The sequence below is a fragment of the Protopterus annectens genome, chromosome 1.part0 (assembly GCF_019279795.1).
Source record: "Protopterus annectens isolate FY-2018-M chromosome 1.part0, PAN1.0, whole genome shotgun sequence".
Taxonomy (NCBI): Eukaryota; Metazoa; Chordata; order Ceratodontiformes; family Protopteridae; genus Protopterus; species Protopterus annectens.
This window is the reverse complement of record NC_056725.1, coordinates 948,028,252-948,045,937: the sequence shown is the minus strand read 5'-3', so window position 1 is coordinate 948,045,937 and position 17,686 is coordinate 948,028,252. Positions and strand designations below refer to the sequence as shown.

The window sequence follows — 17,686 nt, the reverse complement described above, 5'->3', positions numbered from 1 at the left end:
ACCAACTTATCAACTACTAAGCACAAAACTGTAACCAGTTTAATTTTCATCAGTACACTGATTAAGCTAGTAGCAGATTTACAGCACGATAACATAATAAATATTAATTATTTAAAACTGAAACAATTCTACAATGATATAAGCATGTGTATCCTTAAAAGGGAAATATAACTTGCATGTTAGTAACCTGTGTGACACAGAATATAAGAAGCATGGCTACAGTCTGGTAATATCATAAGCTGCTCTTCCACTCATTTTGAAGAGCATAAAAGGTCTAAATGCAATTAAAAGACTTTAAAGAAATGCAAAAGCCCATTTATAAAACTGAGGCTACACTGGAGGAAAACATTTTGACATGGCTGTCAAGTACTTGAAGGCTCTGGCAAACTTAAAATTTTGAAGCAGCATAACCCATCCGTTACACAACTTATGTGAGAAATAAATTATAAAACATACTTTAAAAAGTACAGTAAATGTGGAAAGGTTTCTGACACTGCAGTCCTAGGTAAAGAGAGCTTGATTTTTTTTTTGCAGATGGATGTTATATCAAGTTAAATGTTTGCATGGCACTGTAACTTTTTTTTTTTCAAATTAGTCTGAAATTCTGAAAAGGAGTCAAGATTTTTTTCTGTGACACAGGCAGTGATTCCCAAAGTTTGGAGGCTAATATTGAAAAACTCTTGCCAGTGATTAGCACTGAAGAAGGGTGGTTTACCCGAAAGCTTTGCTTGTTGCAATAAACTTTTTGGCGTTGGATTTGTTGTTTTATTAGTCTTCTTAGCCTTCAATTACCAGTGTACTGACTTTTTATCTGTGATGGTGATTTTGAGACAGGCTAATTTTTTTTTAAGGCTTCTGCAGTTACAGGCATCCTGTACTCAAGTTTTGCTAGAAGAATACCTTTACATACTGCATCCCTGCGTTCAGGGAGAAGAAGTGGGAAACATTTCTACCACAGAACAAGACTTTTTATGTATTTGCTGTTGTCTGGTGAAAATTTAGGTTATGGGCAAGCCAGGGCCTGAAATACTTGAAACACTGTATAGCCTAAAATAGTTAACTGTTTTTAACAATGTGCCACTTTAGTGGCACTGATGGGAGTGTTTGTTTTGTTTTGTGCAGAATATTGTTTTTCTGGGATTCAGAAGGAGTTGTGTGGTTTGTAAACAGGATGCAGTTAAATTAGGATTATTTTCTATTTTTGATGGTAGTGGGCATGGCCCAGATCTGTATATAGCCATGTTGCCAGCATACATAAGAACTGGCAATTTAAGGAAGTCTGTAGGACATTTATTACTAAAAACAGTAGAAAACAGAAGGTGAGCTAGCATACAGGCTTGTGGAATTTCTTTACTTGGATGAGGTGTCTGATAGTGATGTAGGTATATTTAGACAGAAGGACCTGTTTGACCCATACTTTGAATGAAAGAGTGGCTTTTGTGCTGCCTGACACTTTGACATATAACTTTGACTAATAGTGCGGCTTTTGTAATGTTTGACACATGCACTTTAAACCAGTGTGTTTTTTTGTGTTAAGCCTGCAGTTAGAATAGAGTCAGGCCCAATGCCCCCTGGATCAGCCTCTATGATGGCAGGTAATGCATTGTCCTCTCTTTCCTGTCATCTATGTCAACTTCCTCTTGTTCTATAGCTTGTATTTCATCCCATCCTTCCTGGAACCATTTATCAACCATCTGTCTGTATAGGTCCAAAATGTGCAGCTCACTTCCAACAGGTATTTATCCTCTGTTCCTGTTCATCTGTGCCTTTGTGTGGGCAGCTCATTTCTAGCAGGTATTTATCCCTTGTTCCTGTTCATCTGCACTTTTCTGTACATCTACTTATATGTGCAGCCCACAACCTGTTTTGGTACTCAGTCACAGCACTAACAATAGGGAAGTTGGTCTCCTACCCCCTCAACTGCTTAGGCACGTCTGTACTTAAAAATTTGACCTATCCCAACCAAAAAAATACCTCTGTATGCAGCACCCAAGACTGCAACTTCTCCCTGTGAGAAAGACTGCAATACTGTGAGAGTGATGTGCTGTATCAAATGTTTAAGTGTATAAATACTCAGTTTGCTGGGCACTTGCTTTTATCAACGAGGTGTACTATGTAAATCAATCAATATGTATGAAATGGGATGTAACTGTGCTTACTACTATAGGAACTTAATTTGCAAATGTTTGCACTACTGCAGATTCTGCTGCATGAAAAGTCTGACTAGGTTATATGACAATTTCCTTATTTTGACTCTGGCTTACTAAATCTTTCCCTTCCCCTTTGACATGTAACTAAGGAATTAGGAAGACATCTTATAAAATTCAAAATCCATACAAAATCATGTTTGGGGACTGATAAATGCAAGAACTGATTATTAATTCATACAACAGCAATTACAAAAGACAGCTGAAGATGCAAGCTATTGCTTTGGAACATGCCTTTGGGTAAGAGCTTGTATTATGGAAACATTGCTTCTAAAGAGTCTGAAATTTCATGTTGGATTGAAAAGCCTGAAAATGGTAAAGAGTAGTATATCTTTAAGCATGAAGCATTCACACTTTTGTTTTCTCTGATCATCTTCTGCCATTTTGAATGTTTTATTTCTAATTTCTCATGCAAGTTCTTTCTGTCTGCATATTTGCTTTCAAGTGTAATGTAAAACCTATTATTTCTAGTAAAAGAAATAATAATCATGCAACTTCAACTGCTTGTGGATAATGGATTATTTACTGGTAAATCTCTATGTATTTTTTTGGCATTTTTTTGCCCCATCTGCTTGTGATCATCAGCCTCCCTCTGAATAATTCATTCTGTCATCAGCAAGGGTAAGAGACAGCTGGGAGGAGCCATGATTAAGGCAGCCATTTGAAGTAGTTCAAGAATTCTTTCTTTTAATCCAACCTATCCTCAGTGTACACCCAGTAACAACCCATGGGTGAGACATGCAATGGGTGCAGTGATCTGCAACCCATCAGTCCCACAAACGGCTGACATCAGTAGGACTGCTTAACCCATCCACACACAATTCTGTGGGATTGTTTCCCCAGTGTCCCCCATGAAAATCAACGCACTGGAATGTGTCCTGAATGTGTGCACTCCCAGAGCCATTTGATTGGACGCAACCATCTTCCTTGTCTTTGTCATCAAGAACCCAAGTGACTATTCAAAATCAGGCTGCCTAGGCCATAGTCAAGCTTTATCCTTCTATGCCACAAGTGCAGGATCAAGGCTACATGCATTTTACTGGTTTCTCCAACTGTCTAAAGTCTATCCTTTTGAAGAGTGACTGCTAAAAGCTAATTGCTACCATTTTAATATTTAAAGGCTGGCTCATTTAAGGGAAAACACTAAGGTGTGTTTTTGCTTTTGTAATTCCTGTACTTCCTCAGGTAGAATACATAATATCTCACAAAATTAAGTAATTTCCTTATTTTCTGATTTTATAACTGATTTTTAGCTATATTACCTCTCTCCTATGACTCTCTCCATGCACTTTCCTCTTATAATTACTGCACACTAATCTCTCTCTTCCCCACATCTCTCTCTTACACTCCTTTTACTCCTTTACTTTCCTCCTTTCCTAAATCTACTGTACACTAAACTCTTTCACCTACATACATCACCAATGCTTCCTTATATACATTTCTTTTTTCCTCATTTCTCGTAGGATGCACACAGTACAGTTGTTTAAGTAAACTTACCATAACAGCAGATGTTTGCATGATCACTGCTGCAGTAGCCTTAGGTATATGAGCTATATCCTACCAAGGATATATAACAGCCAGACAGCTTCCAAAGTTTCAGGGCATCTTCCATGTGCCCAGACTGCCAGGACAGCTCAAGCTGAGCTGAATAAAAGACAAGTTTTGGCGTGAAACCCTTCTGCCAACAGAGACAGGGAAGCTGAACCATGAAAAGACAAAGGTATGAACAGCAGAAAATAAATGTAAGAATCCTGGAATAAAAATTACATGAAAGGATATGCAGGGTGAAGGGAAGGAGTAGCTACAGCAGCAGTGCTCATTCAAACAACTACAATTATGGTAAGTTTACTTACACATGTTCATCATTTTGATCAACCCTGTAGTAGCCTTAGCTATGTGGTTAGATTACCCTAGTTAACATTCAGGAGGTGGAATGAGAAGAGTGCATGAACCTCTAGAGAATGGTCTTGTCAAAGCCAGATCCAGACCTACAGCAGGTATCAAACTTATAGTGCTTTGTAACAGTATGTACAGAGGAGCACGTAGTAGCTTCAGAAATACTTTTAGACTCCAATTTAGCTTTCAGCTGTCCAGATTTTTGCCTCATATTTATTGCCTTTTCCTAATAAAATTTGTGGTTTTCTGTTAAATCACTGAGGGTTGAAGTTACTAAATAATGGCATACCTTTGAATTTCAGACTCCAGAAAATGGATGCTAACACAAATCCTTTTATTTTAGATCTTTATACGTTCATAAGAGCAATATTGTCACCATTGTTGGGCCTTTGTCCCCCCCCCTCCCCCATTGTTTTAGCTTGTGTCCAGGATTTTTGTGCTAAGAGGTTAAGAGGTACTTTTCCAAAAAGCTATAGATGAAGCCAAGGCTCTGGAACAGTGGGCCTTGACCTTGCCTGAAACAGATTTGTTATGGTGAGTACTGCAAAAGGCAACAGCCTTATACAACATTTCGAAAGTGTCTATTTTGATACGGGTTCCCCCTTCTTCTTACCTTCACAAGAAATGAACAACTGATCTGAAGATCTGAACAATTTAATTCTGCCAAAATAGTACTGAAATTGTGGGTGGGCACCCAAGGTATGGAGTATCCTTTCTCCCTCATTTTAGGTTCAGGAAAAAAATGGGAGATGGATAGTTTGCCTTTAAGGCTTAAAGAAAACTTGGATACCACTTTAGCATAAAAGGATTAGTTCTCAAAGTAACTCTGTCCCTATGGAAAATGAGATAGGGTTGACTCACCTTACAAACAGTGAGTAATGACTTGTGGAATAAAAGAAACTAAATTATTTAAAGCAGATATTTACTCACAACAAGAAACTGCAGATACAACATTCCTCATGCTTTCACAATTAGAACAAACTTTAACATATGACCCTGACAATTTAAAATTCTGAAAATCAAAGTTGCAAAAATACATACTTTTTCCCACACCTATCAATAATCTTCCCATCCTTCTCATAAAGAGTAGGACTGGAATTGACTAGGTGCATCCCAGCACTGGGATCAACTAGTGCTAAAGCTGCTCTGTCAAGTTTGGGAATAGTGTATGAAAATTTAAAAGAATGAGGAACTTTATATATTCTATCAAACGTTTTAGGGACAGCTAGATAACTACCAGGAAAACTGTAGGCAGTAATACACACATCCTCAAAGGCAAACAGAACAAAAAGGAATGGCTATAGGATCTGGAAAATCATTCTGTAACAACTCAGTATATTTTGAAGGACTGAGAAACCTTAGTGTTCTCCCACTGAAAACAATGTCACATTCTAGCAGCAGTCTCAGAGAAATAGAAACCTCTACAAGGAAAACTAGAAACTCAAACCTACTCTGATTCTGAATTAGAAATCTGAAAAAACTCAGTATCCATCCCTGCATATTCCTGTTCAGGTTCAGAATCTTGATTCTGTTCAGGAAAAGAGGTATCCCTCTTTCTTTTACCAGAAACTACATTACATGGAGGATCAACAGCCTGAATTAAACCCTGGGCAAGACCCAGTAAACTACTTCTATCCAAAGAACTTTGAGGATGAGTAGATAGATGTTGGGTTTTCTGTTTCTTTTTGACAGGAAATGTTGGGCAAACTATGTTACTAATGACAGCAGCAACCTCCCCAGAGATGGTTATAGTATTCTGACACAACAGGGAAAACTTCCCATTTCCCTCTCCCAGAACCAACTAGAGTATTTCTCAATTGCCTATGGAGGGGACCCTAACAGACACTGAGGACATGGCTAATACCTGGTCTATTGTGGCTGTATGTGCTACACCAGAGGAATATGGATAAAAGATGGGTGGTCTGATATAAAACAAATGGCCGCAGTACAATCACCCACCTGCAGCTGAAGCAACTTGCTAACTTGCAGTGGTGGCAAAGGTTGTCTCTTAATTTTTTCTTCTTGTGGCTGAAAGAATTACCAGTTGTGGGGCTGGTAGTCTGTTCCATGGCCAAGCCAAAAGTGAAGACAAGCAGCAAATGCTGGTAAACACTAATAGTCTACAAAATTTACTTTTTTGACTGACAAAAAACACAGTAAAAAGCATTTAAAACCCTATGCCAGATGTGCAAAAGTAAAATAAATACAAATTTCTCCACAGGAATATTGTTTGCAGTTATTTTACATTCCTTTTAAGTTGACAAGAAAAATGAGCTCTCCATTTAAAAATACATTTCAGTCTCATAACTCTACTTTCCTAAAGAGAAAACTGATAAAACCACAACACAAATAACAAAATGGAAGGTTTTTTTTCACCAAAGAAAACTTACCTGCTCAATAAAGGAAGAGCACAAGCCGACCATTGATCCTTGAGGCAGAGGAACTGACTTTTCAATGGCATTAAAGCTCTGAAAGGCTTGGCACCCAAGCTTGTCTTTTACTCAGCTCAGGTCGAGCTGCCTAACAATTTGGGTACATGGAAGGTGCCCTGAAGCTTTGGAATCTGGCCGGCTGTCATATACTTGGCAGGATATAATCCATATAGCAACGGCTAGTGCATCACTGATCAATATGATGAACATTTAAGACTTTCAAGCTTCACCTGCAGTCTGTAGCCTCCATTTTTTTTGTAATTTAAAGCAGCTAACAATGTATGTGTATTGTATTACAATTAAGTTACCCTGTTATTTAATTATTTTACTTATTGCAAACTTTGACAATATTGTAATGGAGCTATTTTCCCTGATCCTGTGCTGAAAATGGGCTTGCTGCCCAGTTGGATTGTCCTGGCAAACAAATGTAATAAATAAATAAAATAGTTATAACTAACTGGTGGCATTGAACCTTAAAGCTTGGGAAGGGCAGATTTAGTGCCAAAGTGTCAGCACTTACCCTCCCTAATTCTGAAAATATTGTTTAAGTATGTATAAGTGTGCAAAATCATTGTGATCAAGCTTCAGTTACAGTTGATAGGGTTGCACTAAAAGGCACTGGACTTCATCTGAGGTAGATGAAATCCAGGACAGATACTAGTTACAACACTCATCTGTAGCTGGAGAGTGTGGAACTTATCAAGTAATGTGATAGTGCTTAGCTATTACCATATTCTCTTAAGGTCAACTGCCATTTGTATTTTAACACATTCCAGAGGTGGGAGTCAAACCCCACGCTACTGGTACAGGGAAGCATTAAAATATTGACAGTGACAGTGTAGTAGTTCTACTAGTTCCTCTCCATCTCACATTAATTAGTGCCATCAGATGTGGCCTTAACTTCACAAATTTGTCAGACAGTGGCTAGATCTTAAAAAGTAGTTTTGCTTACCAATAAGTATACATACTCTTGTGGACACAACATAATATTTTATATAACAATTATTTTATTTTATAGTCAGAGTAGTTAGAATGCAAGCAAAATGAACACTGTGTATAGTTATCAACTTCTTAGCACAAGAATAAGAGACAAATCCAAAATAATGTTTCAGTGGTTTCAATCCTTCCTGAATGGTCGACAGCAGGCTGTCCTCTGGCAGAACAAACTCTCTAACCTTCTACCTAACACCCTTGGAGTACCACAAGGATCTATACTAGGGCACTTGCTCCATCTTCATTAATGACCTTTATACTGCCATCCCAAAAGTCAGCTGCATCCAATATGCTGATGACTCTACTCTGATTTGCTCAGCCACATCTCCAGTAGAGTTATGGTCAGCTACCCAGACCACCTTTAATACGATAGAAAACTGACTTTCTGAACATTGTCTGATCCTAAATCCCAAAAAAACTAAAATGCTGTTATTTTCACCAACACGTAGGTCTACCGCTTTCACCTTTACCATAAAATCAAATGATGGCACAATAATCTCCCCTGACCCCTCTACAAAACTATTGGGTGTCATCATAGACAATAATCTAAAATTTGACCTACATGTTAACCAAACTATCAAAACCACCAATAAAAAACTAGGGTCACTTTACAGAATAAAAGCCTTCCTAACCCCTCCAGCTAAAATTGCCATAGCTCGCTCTCACCTTCTTTCAACCCTTCTGTATGCATCCCCTCTACTCTCGAATTTCAACAAGACTGTCCTTAACAAACTCTCAATTTGCTACAACCACATTGCCAGGTTTGCCACTGGGCTGCCTTTTAGGACACATCTTGCATCAATCTAAATCAGCTTGGGTGGCTTGAACTACCCAGCCTAATCCAGTATAACCAACTGATTATGGCCCATAATCCGGACAATACTCCTGCACTTAAAAATATTATCACCCCTTATAACAATCCTAGACCACTTCGATCCTCTAACAAACTACTAATTCAGACTAGCAAAATTAATAACACAGCCGGTGATTCTCTCTTTGCAAACTCTGTAAGTAGATCCTGGAACTCTCTTCCAGCTGATATTACCTTACTTTCCACCTTAGGTCAATTTAAAACTAGACTCAAACAACATTTGTCACTTAACTGGCTATGTCAATGTATCAAGCCTGGCTAACTCTCTCTAGAATTTGTAAAAATCTTCTAACCAGTTTACTGTGTAATTTAATTTAATCCTGACTTGCGCTCAGGATTAACTGGAACCTGTGGAACTTGTTTAACTTGCTTACTTATGTAATCTCTATAGATAGTCTGTTTGTAATATGTAATGCTGGTATTATGTAATGCTGTATCTGCTTACCCTTGGAGCTTTTCTCCCTGGGCCTCTGCTGAAAATGGGCATGCATCCAGTCAAACTATCCCGGTCAACAAATGTAAAATAAAAATAAAATAAATGGCAGGGGGGAGGGCAAAGGTTCATAAATAGAGACAAATTAAAAAAAATGCTATTATAAACAGAGTAAGTTTGTAGAATAAAAGGTTAGGAAATAGAATGCATTTTTGAATTATATGAAATCTAAATTCAAATGTCTGTCATTATTTAGTGATAGGGATCCTTAATGATTTCCCTGTAAACCCTAAAGTTTTGGGAAGAACATGCCAAAAAAAGCTGTAAACATCACTTTCTTTGAAATTCTGGACAGTTGATAAAGTAGGTTCTGTGGAATACAGAAGAATGTCAATCACACAGGTGAACAAAATAATTACAAGAAGAACACAGGGTGTAAGCAGTATGTCCTATGCTTATTTACTCAAAGCCCCATCTAGGTTCATAGGTGAATACTAGGTTAACTGCCCTGAAGGGCCATTTTATGCTTTATCAATAACTTGTGGACATAATCAAACCTTGCACATTGTGTTAGTGAGGTGAAGACCTTAGTCATTATCCTAACCTACCTATATGCTCTTGTTTCCTACAGACTGTTGAGCTCGTAAATAAGGTGTCCTTGGATTCCATTCTTATGGACCTTTTGCATATCTACAAAACAAGCAGTACCAGAATTATTCAATCTAGGGATTTAAACATTGCTTTTGACATAAACAGGACATATAAGAGAGACAGGTATGTCTCTCAGAGAGTTCTCAATCCATGTGAAGAATAGCTCTTACCTGACCCTTTTCAAGTGAAACCTGGACCAGTAGATGGGAAATTAGAAATAAATCCCATGTCTAGCACCTATGTCTCTAGCCAGCCTATAGATATCCATTAAAATAATTTCTAAGGACATAAATCTGTGGTATAAAATTGGGATGCTTGGATAGGCTTACACAGGCCCCAGTGGTCATTAGTCTAATATACAACTATGAACAAAACAAGGAGAATTTCATATGCTAATATTCCCAAGGAGGATGACATCACAGCTGTCATGTGTGTAGCTGAAAATTAAACTAGACACAGCCAGGTAGCAGCTGCAGGTGAACAGCTTGTGGGAAAGTAACTCAGTCCATCCCCAGATTATCTTATATCCAACCTGGAAATAAAGAGACTGAAGCTGGGGATGAATTTCCTGCAGCCAGAGACAGCTCAGAAAATAAATCAGTTTGGGGTGTAAAGGGAGTGAGAACAAACAAAGACAGTAAGCATAAAGTCAAAGCCACTGAAGAGGAGATGATGTGAGAAGAAAGGCAGAAGGAGTACCAGCATGGCTGGGAAAGGGTGAGGGAGATGCTAGCCTTTTATTAAAGGCATGTGAGTAATGCAGAGAAAAGCCAATGGATATCAGGGACAATACCAGTTTGTTTTCTCAGTATAAAGAGAGGAATTACTTTGATAAGCCTTATTCGGGTATTTGAAATTGTGAGCAATCAACACTAAATTCTACAAGGGCAATGGGTGAAGTTTTTAATGCCTTTGCTCATGGTTAAGTCAATGCATGCTGCGTCCAAAATATCAGATGTAGATTGCTTAAATGGTGATACAGGTAAACACGGTTTAAGTGAATGACTCCTAAAGCAGTGAGCTATAAATTAAGAGAGCATAACAGAAAAGCAGATGACAGTGTGAGTGATTATATTGCAGAAATAAGCACTCCTATTCATATCTGGGTTTGGGGAGGTCATGTCACTATGTTTGAAATGATGAGTCCCTACAATAAGGGAGCAGGCACTCAGTACTTTGTCTGGGTATATGATCACCTGGTTAACAGATCAGGAGTGCAACACTTTTGAGGAAAAGGGAAAAAAAGGTTACATATATCTTGCCAGCAGGGCACAACTGTATAACAGTGGGGTACCTATTTCTACAAGTGGGATAAGGAAATCCATTGGTGAGCAGTTTAAACTTTCACAGCAGGTTACAGATGCAAATGAAAAGAATGGTTCAAGTACACCATAAGGAGTTGAGGTAAAATAATTCCACTGTAGTCATATGGAGCATATAAGGTCCAGACATCCACAGTGACAAGTTGAGGAACAAAAAACTCATGATGAAACTAATAAAAGTAACATGATGTCATGAAACTACAGCTGCTTCAGATTATCATAATAATCTGTAACTTATCCTGGTAGTGGGTAGAGAAACTGGTGCTAAGAAGGATACTGCATCAGCTATAACTTTTAGTTATGTACTTACCATAACTTCGGATGTATGGGATCCATCTCGCCTACATTCATGACAGATGGGTTCGGAGCCGATCCATCGGCTCCGACTCGGCAACTAATACACTAGCACGAAGTCTCTCATTGGCTGGGCTACTCCCTATCCCAGGATGCACTACACCTGCTTCCCCAGATCTTGTTTGTTCGCTTTCATACACCCATGCAAACACAGAAAAACTAGTAGTCACTATAACCAACTAAAGTTCTTCAAGAAAGAACGCCAAGAAAAAGTGACTACAGCTCCTCTAAATCAAATGGAAGGGGAAGGAGGGTGGTACTTATGAATGTGGCGAGATGGATCCCATACATCCGAAGTTATGGTAAGTACATAACTAAAAGATGTAATGGGATCCTATCTCGCCTACATTCATGACACAGATGGGACAGCGCCCCTAGCACCTACATCCCGGGTGGCTCATTGGAACACTCCTGAGAACTGTGGAACCAAAGGAAGCTCTGCCTCGAGAAACCACATCCAATTTGTAATGAGAAATAAAAGTGTGCGGAGAAGTCCAGGTTGCCGCAGCACAAATATCATCTATTGATAACTTGGGTGAAAAGCTACGGAAGTAGCCATTGCCCTGGTAGAATGAGCCTTGACTGGAAAGGGAAGGTCTTTATTAGCCTGTGAATAAATAAAATGATACAATCTTTAATCCATTTAAATATGGAGGCTTTTGTTACTGGTTGACCCAATTTGTTCACTGCAAAGGAAACAAACAATTGATTTGATTTCCGTATGAGCGGTTCTATTCAAATAAAACGTAGTTGTCTATGTATGTCCAATTGATGCAAAGTATATTCTGCGTTATTGGAGAATTCTGGGAAAAAGACAGGGAGTTCTATAGTTTGTTGCATACAGAAAGAGGAGGCCACTTTTGGTATAAATGCAGGGTTTAATTTCAATGAAACTCTATGCTTGTGAAAAATCAAATAGGGAGGATCAGAACAAAGAGCTTGAAGTTCTGAAACTCGCCTAGCAGATGTTATGGCTACTAAAAGGCCGTTTTCCAAGACAGAAATTTTAAATCACAAGTAGCAGCTGGTTCGAAAGGACGGGCAGTTAGGGCAGCAAGAACCATATTCAAATCCCAAGGGGACAGGCTGAGATAAAGGAGGCCTAAGGAGCCAAGCCCCTTTAAGGAAAGCCTTACAAAGTTTGTGAGACATCAATGAAGGTTCAAAAGAAGCATGAAAATTAGATATCGCTGCTAACTGAACCTTAATGGTAGAAACTGAAGAGCCCGACTGAAAAAGGGAGGCCAGAAAATTCAGAACCTCCGATACTGGTGCAGTGAGAGGATCTATACCCCGTTCTTGAGCTCCAGAAGGCAAACCTTTTCCATTTACTGGAATAAAGTTTGATGGTGGAAGGTTTATGAGAAGAAGACAGTATGTGGACCACGTCCGGCGAAAGAGCATTGTCTCGGACTAAGGATGGAAGTGGAGTAACCATGCTGCCAACTTCAAGGACCTGAGAGACGGATGACGCCATCCTGACTGATGAGTCAACAGGTCTGGCACCGGATCCAGAAACCATGGACCCTCTATCGCATGCCTCTGTAGGAAGGGAAACCAAACTTGACGAGGCCAGTGCGGGGCAATCAAAATCATCTCGCTCTCCAAGTAAATGGCCTTCTGTATCACCCTCGGTAGGAGGGGGAACGGAGGGAAGGCGTAGAGAAGACCGGGGGGCCAAATGTGAGTCAGAGCGTCCCTGGGAATCTGTCCCTGAGAAGGAAACAGTGTGAAGAACTCTCTGCATTTCGTATTGTGAGGGCTGGCAAACAGGTCGCAGCAAGGAAGACCCCATCTGTCGAAGATCTTCGCAGCTATACTCTGTTTGAGGGACCATTCGTGGGGTAAAAGAATGGTCCTGCTTAATCTGTCCGCAATCACATTGGACTTCCCTGGTATGTGCGTTGCCATTAGAAAGCGGTTGGTAGCTACCGCCCAGTGCCAAAGTCTCATGGCTTCTCTGCATAGTGGGTAAGACCTGGTTCCACCTTGCTTGTTTATGTACCACACCACCGACATGTTGTCGGATAGGATAGTAATCAGGCCCTGTGGGAGAGCGTGATGGAGAGCTTGGAGTACCAATAGTACCGCTCTCATCTCCAGGACATTGATATGCAAATGCGTTTCCTGGATCTGCCATGTGCCTTGGACCGACCTGTCCAGGTAATGACCCCCCCACCCTACCTGGGAGGCGTCCGTAGTCACAGTGGCAATGGGACGTTGAGGTATAAAGGGTCGCCCCTGGTCGAGATTTGATTGGAGAAGCCACCAATGTAGATCTCGACGGCAACTTTCCGTGATTATGATTAAGTGGTTCAAGGGAAGTCCCTGATAGGACCATTGAACCGACAGTAGCCATTGTAAAATTTGCATGTGAAGTCTGGCCAAGGGAACTAAAAGTATGGTCGATGCCATCGAGCCCAACAGTTGTAGGATCCGATGGGCCGGGGCTCTTTGTAGGGGGAGACAGGATTTGACCTGATCTTGTAAGACCTGAATTCTTGCTGCCGGTAAATAGGCACGCATTCTTTTTGTGTCTAAGTCTGCGCCTATGAAAATAATACGCTGAGATGGCTGTAGTACAGATTTTTGCAAATTGAACGTGATCCCCAAGAAACGGCCAAGGTGAACGTGGCTCTGAGCGCTTGGAGTAGTAGATGCTCGGAGGTGGCAGTAAGGAGCCAGTCGTCTAGGTAAGGAAACACCTGGAATCCCAGACTTCTCAGGTGAGCAGTTACCACTGCCAGACATTTGGTGAACACCCTGGGGGCTGTGGTGAGACCAAAGGGCAGTGCTCGAATTGAAAATGACTGGCTCCGGCGAAGCGTAAATGTCTCCTGGACTCTTGAGCTATGGGAATGTGATAGTAAGCGTCCTGGAGATCTATGGAGCACATCCATGCATCTTTTTCCAGCAAAGGAAGAATAGATTGAAGAGTGACCATTCGGAATTTGGACTTCTTTACGAAACGATTCAATGAACTGAGGTCCAAAATGGATCTGAAGTCCCCTATCTTTCTTGGTACCAAAAATAATTTTGAGTAAGTTCCTGATCCGATCTGGTCGATGGGGACAGGCTAGATGGCTCTTTTTTCTAGCAGCTTTGAAACCTCTAACGCTGCCTGATCCCACTGACTGGGTGGTACGTCCGGGATTTCCCTTAAAGAAAGGGGGGGTTTGTTGAAGGGGATGATATATCCTCCGGTAATAATACGAAGCACCCACCGATCGCTTGTTATGGATTCCCAAGCTTGTGGGTGCGCCGCAAAGCGACCCCCGACTGGCTCCGGAGTTGCACAGTCGGGCAACAACTCAGGAACGCTGGATGTATGAAGAACCACGAAAGGAATTGCGGTCTCCAGAGTTACGGGGGCCTCTGCCACCTCTGGGGCGGCGTCTTCCAAAACCCTGCCTCTGGAGGGGAATCACTGGGTGGAGTAGAGAAAGACTTTGGGATTTTTAAACCACATTTTCCCTCCTCTCCCAGCCTTGGGATAAGGCCTGGAAGGAGCGGAAAAATGGGCCCCAACGGCAGTCAAAGTCTTGCCCTCCTGCTCGCACCGAGTTAGTGTGTCCTTCACCTTGGGTCCAAACAAAGATGACCCATCAAAGGCCGGGCGAAGGAAGACTTGAAGGCCTCCGTGAATGAACACAAAGCGTAACCAGGCTTGCCTCCTGAGGGCAACGCCTGTTCCGCTCTACTACCGGCCGCATACGAAATGAACGAGTTAACAATAGAAAAGAGGGTAGTCATCTGTGCGCCAACAGTCGGGGCCAGCGCCTCAGGTAGATTACCAACAAGAGAGTCATTTAGCTCTTTGAGAAGATCCCTTTGGAGCCTCGTAAAATGACATAAGTAGTTCAGCGACCGTAAGGTAAAGGCCGCTGAGGACAGGGTACACTTCCCGTACCTATCCATACTCCTAGAATCCTTATTATAGGTTAGGTTCATAGGTTCATAGGTTCATACTAGGCTATCTGCCCGAGGGCATTTACAAGCCTAGCCCATAGTTTTGTGGCTTACGCCACCCCTTTAGTATGGGGAACTATACCCATTATTTTGCTGTGCCTCTGTTGAGCAGTGACACTGAGGTAATCCCTGGGGTATATCTGCGATCTCCCATCCATTGGTCAAGATTTCTCTTGAACAAGGCCAGCGAGGTGCTCTGCCTCACATATACCGGGATTTTATTCCACAGCATAGGGAGTCTTTGGGTGATGAATCTATCCTCCAGCCCTATTAATAGCCGTGTCGAGGTTTAAGTCTCCGCCTTGTGGCTCTGACGGATCTAGATTTTTGAGGTGAAGCATATTCATCAAATCTGGGTTTGACATGGCCTTGTATGTTAGGCAAAGGTCACCTCTGAGCAGCGGTAGCGACTGAATAGAGCTGGAGTTCTTTCAGTCGGGCAGCATAGGACAGATGTTTGAGACCCTTTATCCTTTTGGTGAGGAACTTTTGTGGCCCTCCAGCTGCTGCAAGTGTCGGGTCAGATACATTCGAATGGGGCATTGTACTCAATCATTGGTCTGATGAGTGATGAGTATAGGGAGACTATGACCTCCCTTGATCTAGATGAGAATCCCTTCATGATAAGGTGGGCAATGTAGAAGGTCTTCCTAACTACTTTAGCTACATGGGTGTCGAATGACAGACTACTATCAACCTGGGTCCCCAGGTCCCTGATAACTTCTTCTATGCTCAGTGGATTGCCACCTATTTGGTAGCTAGGGGTAACCTTGTTTTTCCCGAAGGGTATGACTATGCATTTTGTGGCATTTAACTTTAGGCCATGGCTCTGGCACCAGTTATCCGTTTCTGTGAGACCCTTCTGAAGGATATCTGTGTCAGATGTGTTTTCTACTATGGCGCCCAGTTTGCAGTCATCTGCAAACTTTGTCAGCCATAACCCTCCTGTGTTTGCTTGTACTTCAGAAAAGTAGATGCCAAACAAGAGTGGGCCCAGGACTGAGCCCTGTGGTACACCACTTGTGACAGGCTTTGAGTCTGACATGGCGCCAGCAACTCTGACCCTGTGGGTTCTGTCACTCAGCCAGTTTGCAACCCATCTTGTGATGTATGGGTTAACGTTTAAGCTGATGAGTTTTTCAATGATACCCGAGTGGGGTATTGTATCAAAGGCCTTCCAGATCGAGGTAGGCTGTATGGACTGCCTTTCCCTCATCAATGGCTTTGGTGACTGTTTCAAAAAGTCAACCAAGTTTAGAAGGCATGATCTGCCTTTGACAAAGCCAAACTGGGATGGATCCAAAGTCTGCAAATTCCCTATGTCTTTATTTATGAGGTCCATTATGATCCTCTCCATGGCTTTGCAGATAAGGCTTGTCAAGCTAATGGGCCGGTAATTTCCAGGGTCGGTGGAGGCACCGCCTTTGTGAAGTGGGACCACAGTTGCAGTGCGCCACTCCCTGGGTACGTATCCAGAGGTAAAACTATGATTAAACAGCTGTCCTAGCTGTGGGTTTAATTCCTCATTGAGTTCGTGGAGCACACAGCCGGGGACACCATCAGGTCCCATGGATGCTGTGTTTTTTGCTTTGGAGAGAGCAGTTCTCACTTGGGCGTTGGAGATGTTTGGGGGGCTGCAATCGCTTGGTATAGATATCTCTCCTTTTGGGGGGGGAGAAGTTTGCACTGAACCTGTCAGCCAGTATGTTGGCAATGTCTGTAGGATCAGTAATCTTCACATCATTAGGAGGATGAATAGACGTCGAAGCCTCTGCCACGTCCTGCTGTGTGGCAGAAGCCACCACCAAAGCATCTACAGGCACACCCTTTGTGAGAAATTCTTTCTGGGGGGGGCTGACAAAAATTTATTGGGCCTCGCAGGCACCGGTTCCACAGAATCAGGGTGTTCCCACACCCTTCGAGAAACCAAATCAAGGAGTTCATCGAAGGGTGGAGACACCCAGGAGGCGGAGGGCTGGGCCCCAAAGGCCTTGAGGAAGACTGACTCCTCAGCTGAAGGGGTTTTGGCTTGCCAGTCACCTCTGTCTCAGAATCTCCAAGATATCTGAGAAGGAGATATCATCCGAAGATTATTTGGGGACCCTTCTGCATCATCGAGGTCAGTATCCGATGTAATAGACTCATCTTGGGAGTCTACGTGCTTCCTCTCACACAATTTCTTCCGTGGGGGTTCGTCCAAGCAGTTTCGACGGACCACCCGAAGAAGGGAACCCTGATGGGGTATCCTCAGGCCCTGGGGCCCCGCTGCCGGGGCTGCAACACAACAGAGGCACCAGTCTCCAAATCTAGGGACGGTGAGGTAGAATCTAGTTGAACCGGCAAAGGCATGGCCAGCTGCTCCTCATGGCCTCAAGGCCGGACCTCCAGAATCCAAGGAGGTCACTGGTCTAGAGGCCACGATGGCACTAAATTCCAGCAGCCGATGCTCCGAGAGGAAGACTAGGCACAAGCACCTAATCCCAAAGTATTCCCTCGGGCCCGGCTGAAGAGGTCGCAGTACCAAACCCTGAACCGGAGGACAGGGTAGGAAGCATAGT

The 17,686-nt window shown here is 42.1% G+C and overlaps 1 protein-coding gene across 13 annotated transcripts in view; it reads right to left on the bottom strand.

Annotated features, from left to right (window-relative positions):
* The window catches only part of LAMA2 (laminin subunit alpha 2), a 4,753,606-nt gene that overhangs the window by 2,157,476 nt on the left and 2,578,444 nt on the right, over nt 1-17,686 (bottom strand). The window lies entirely within an intron of this gene.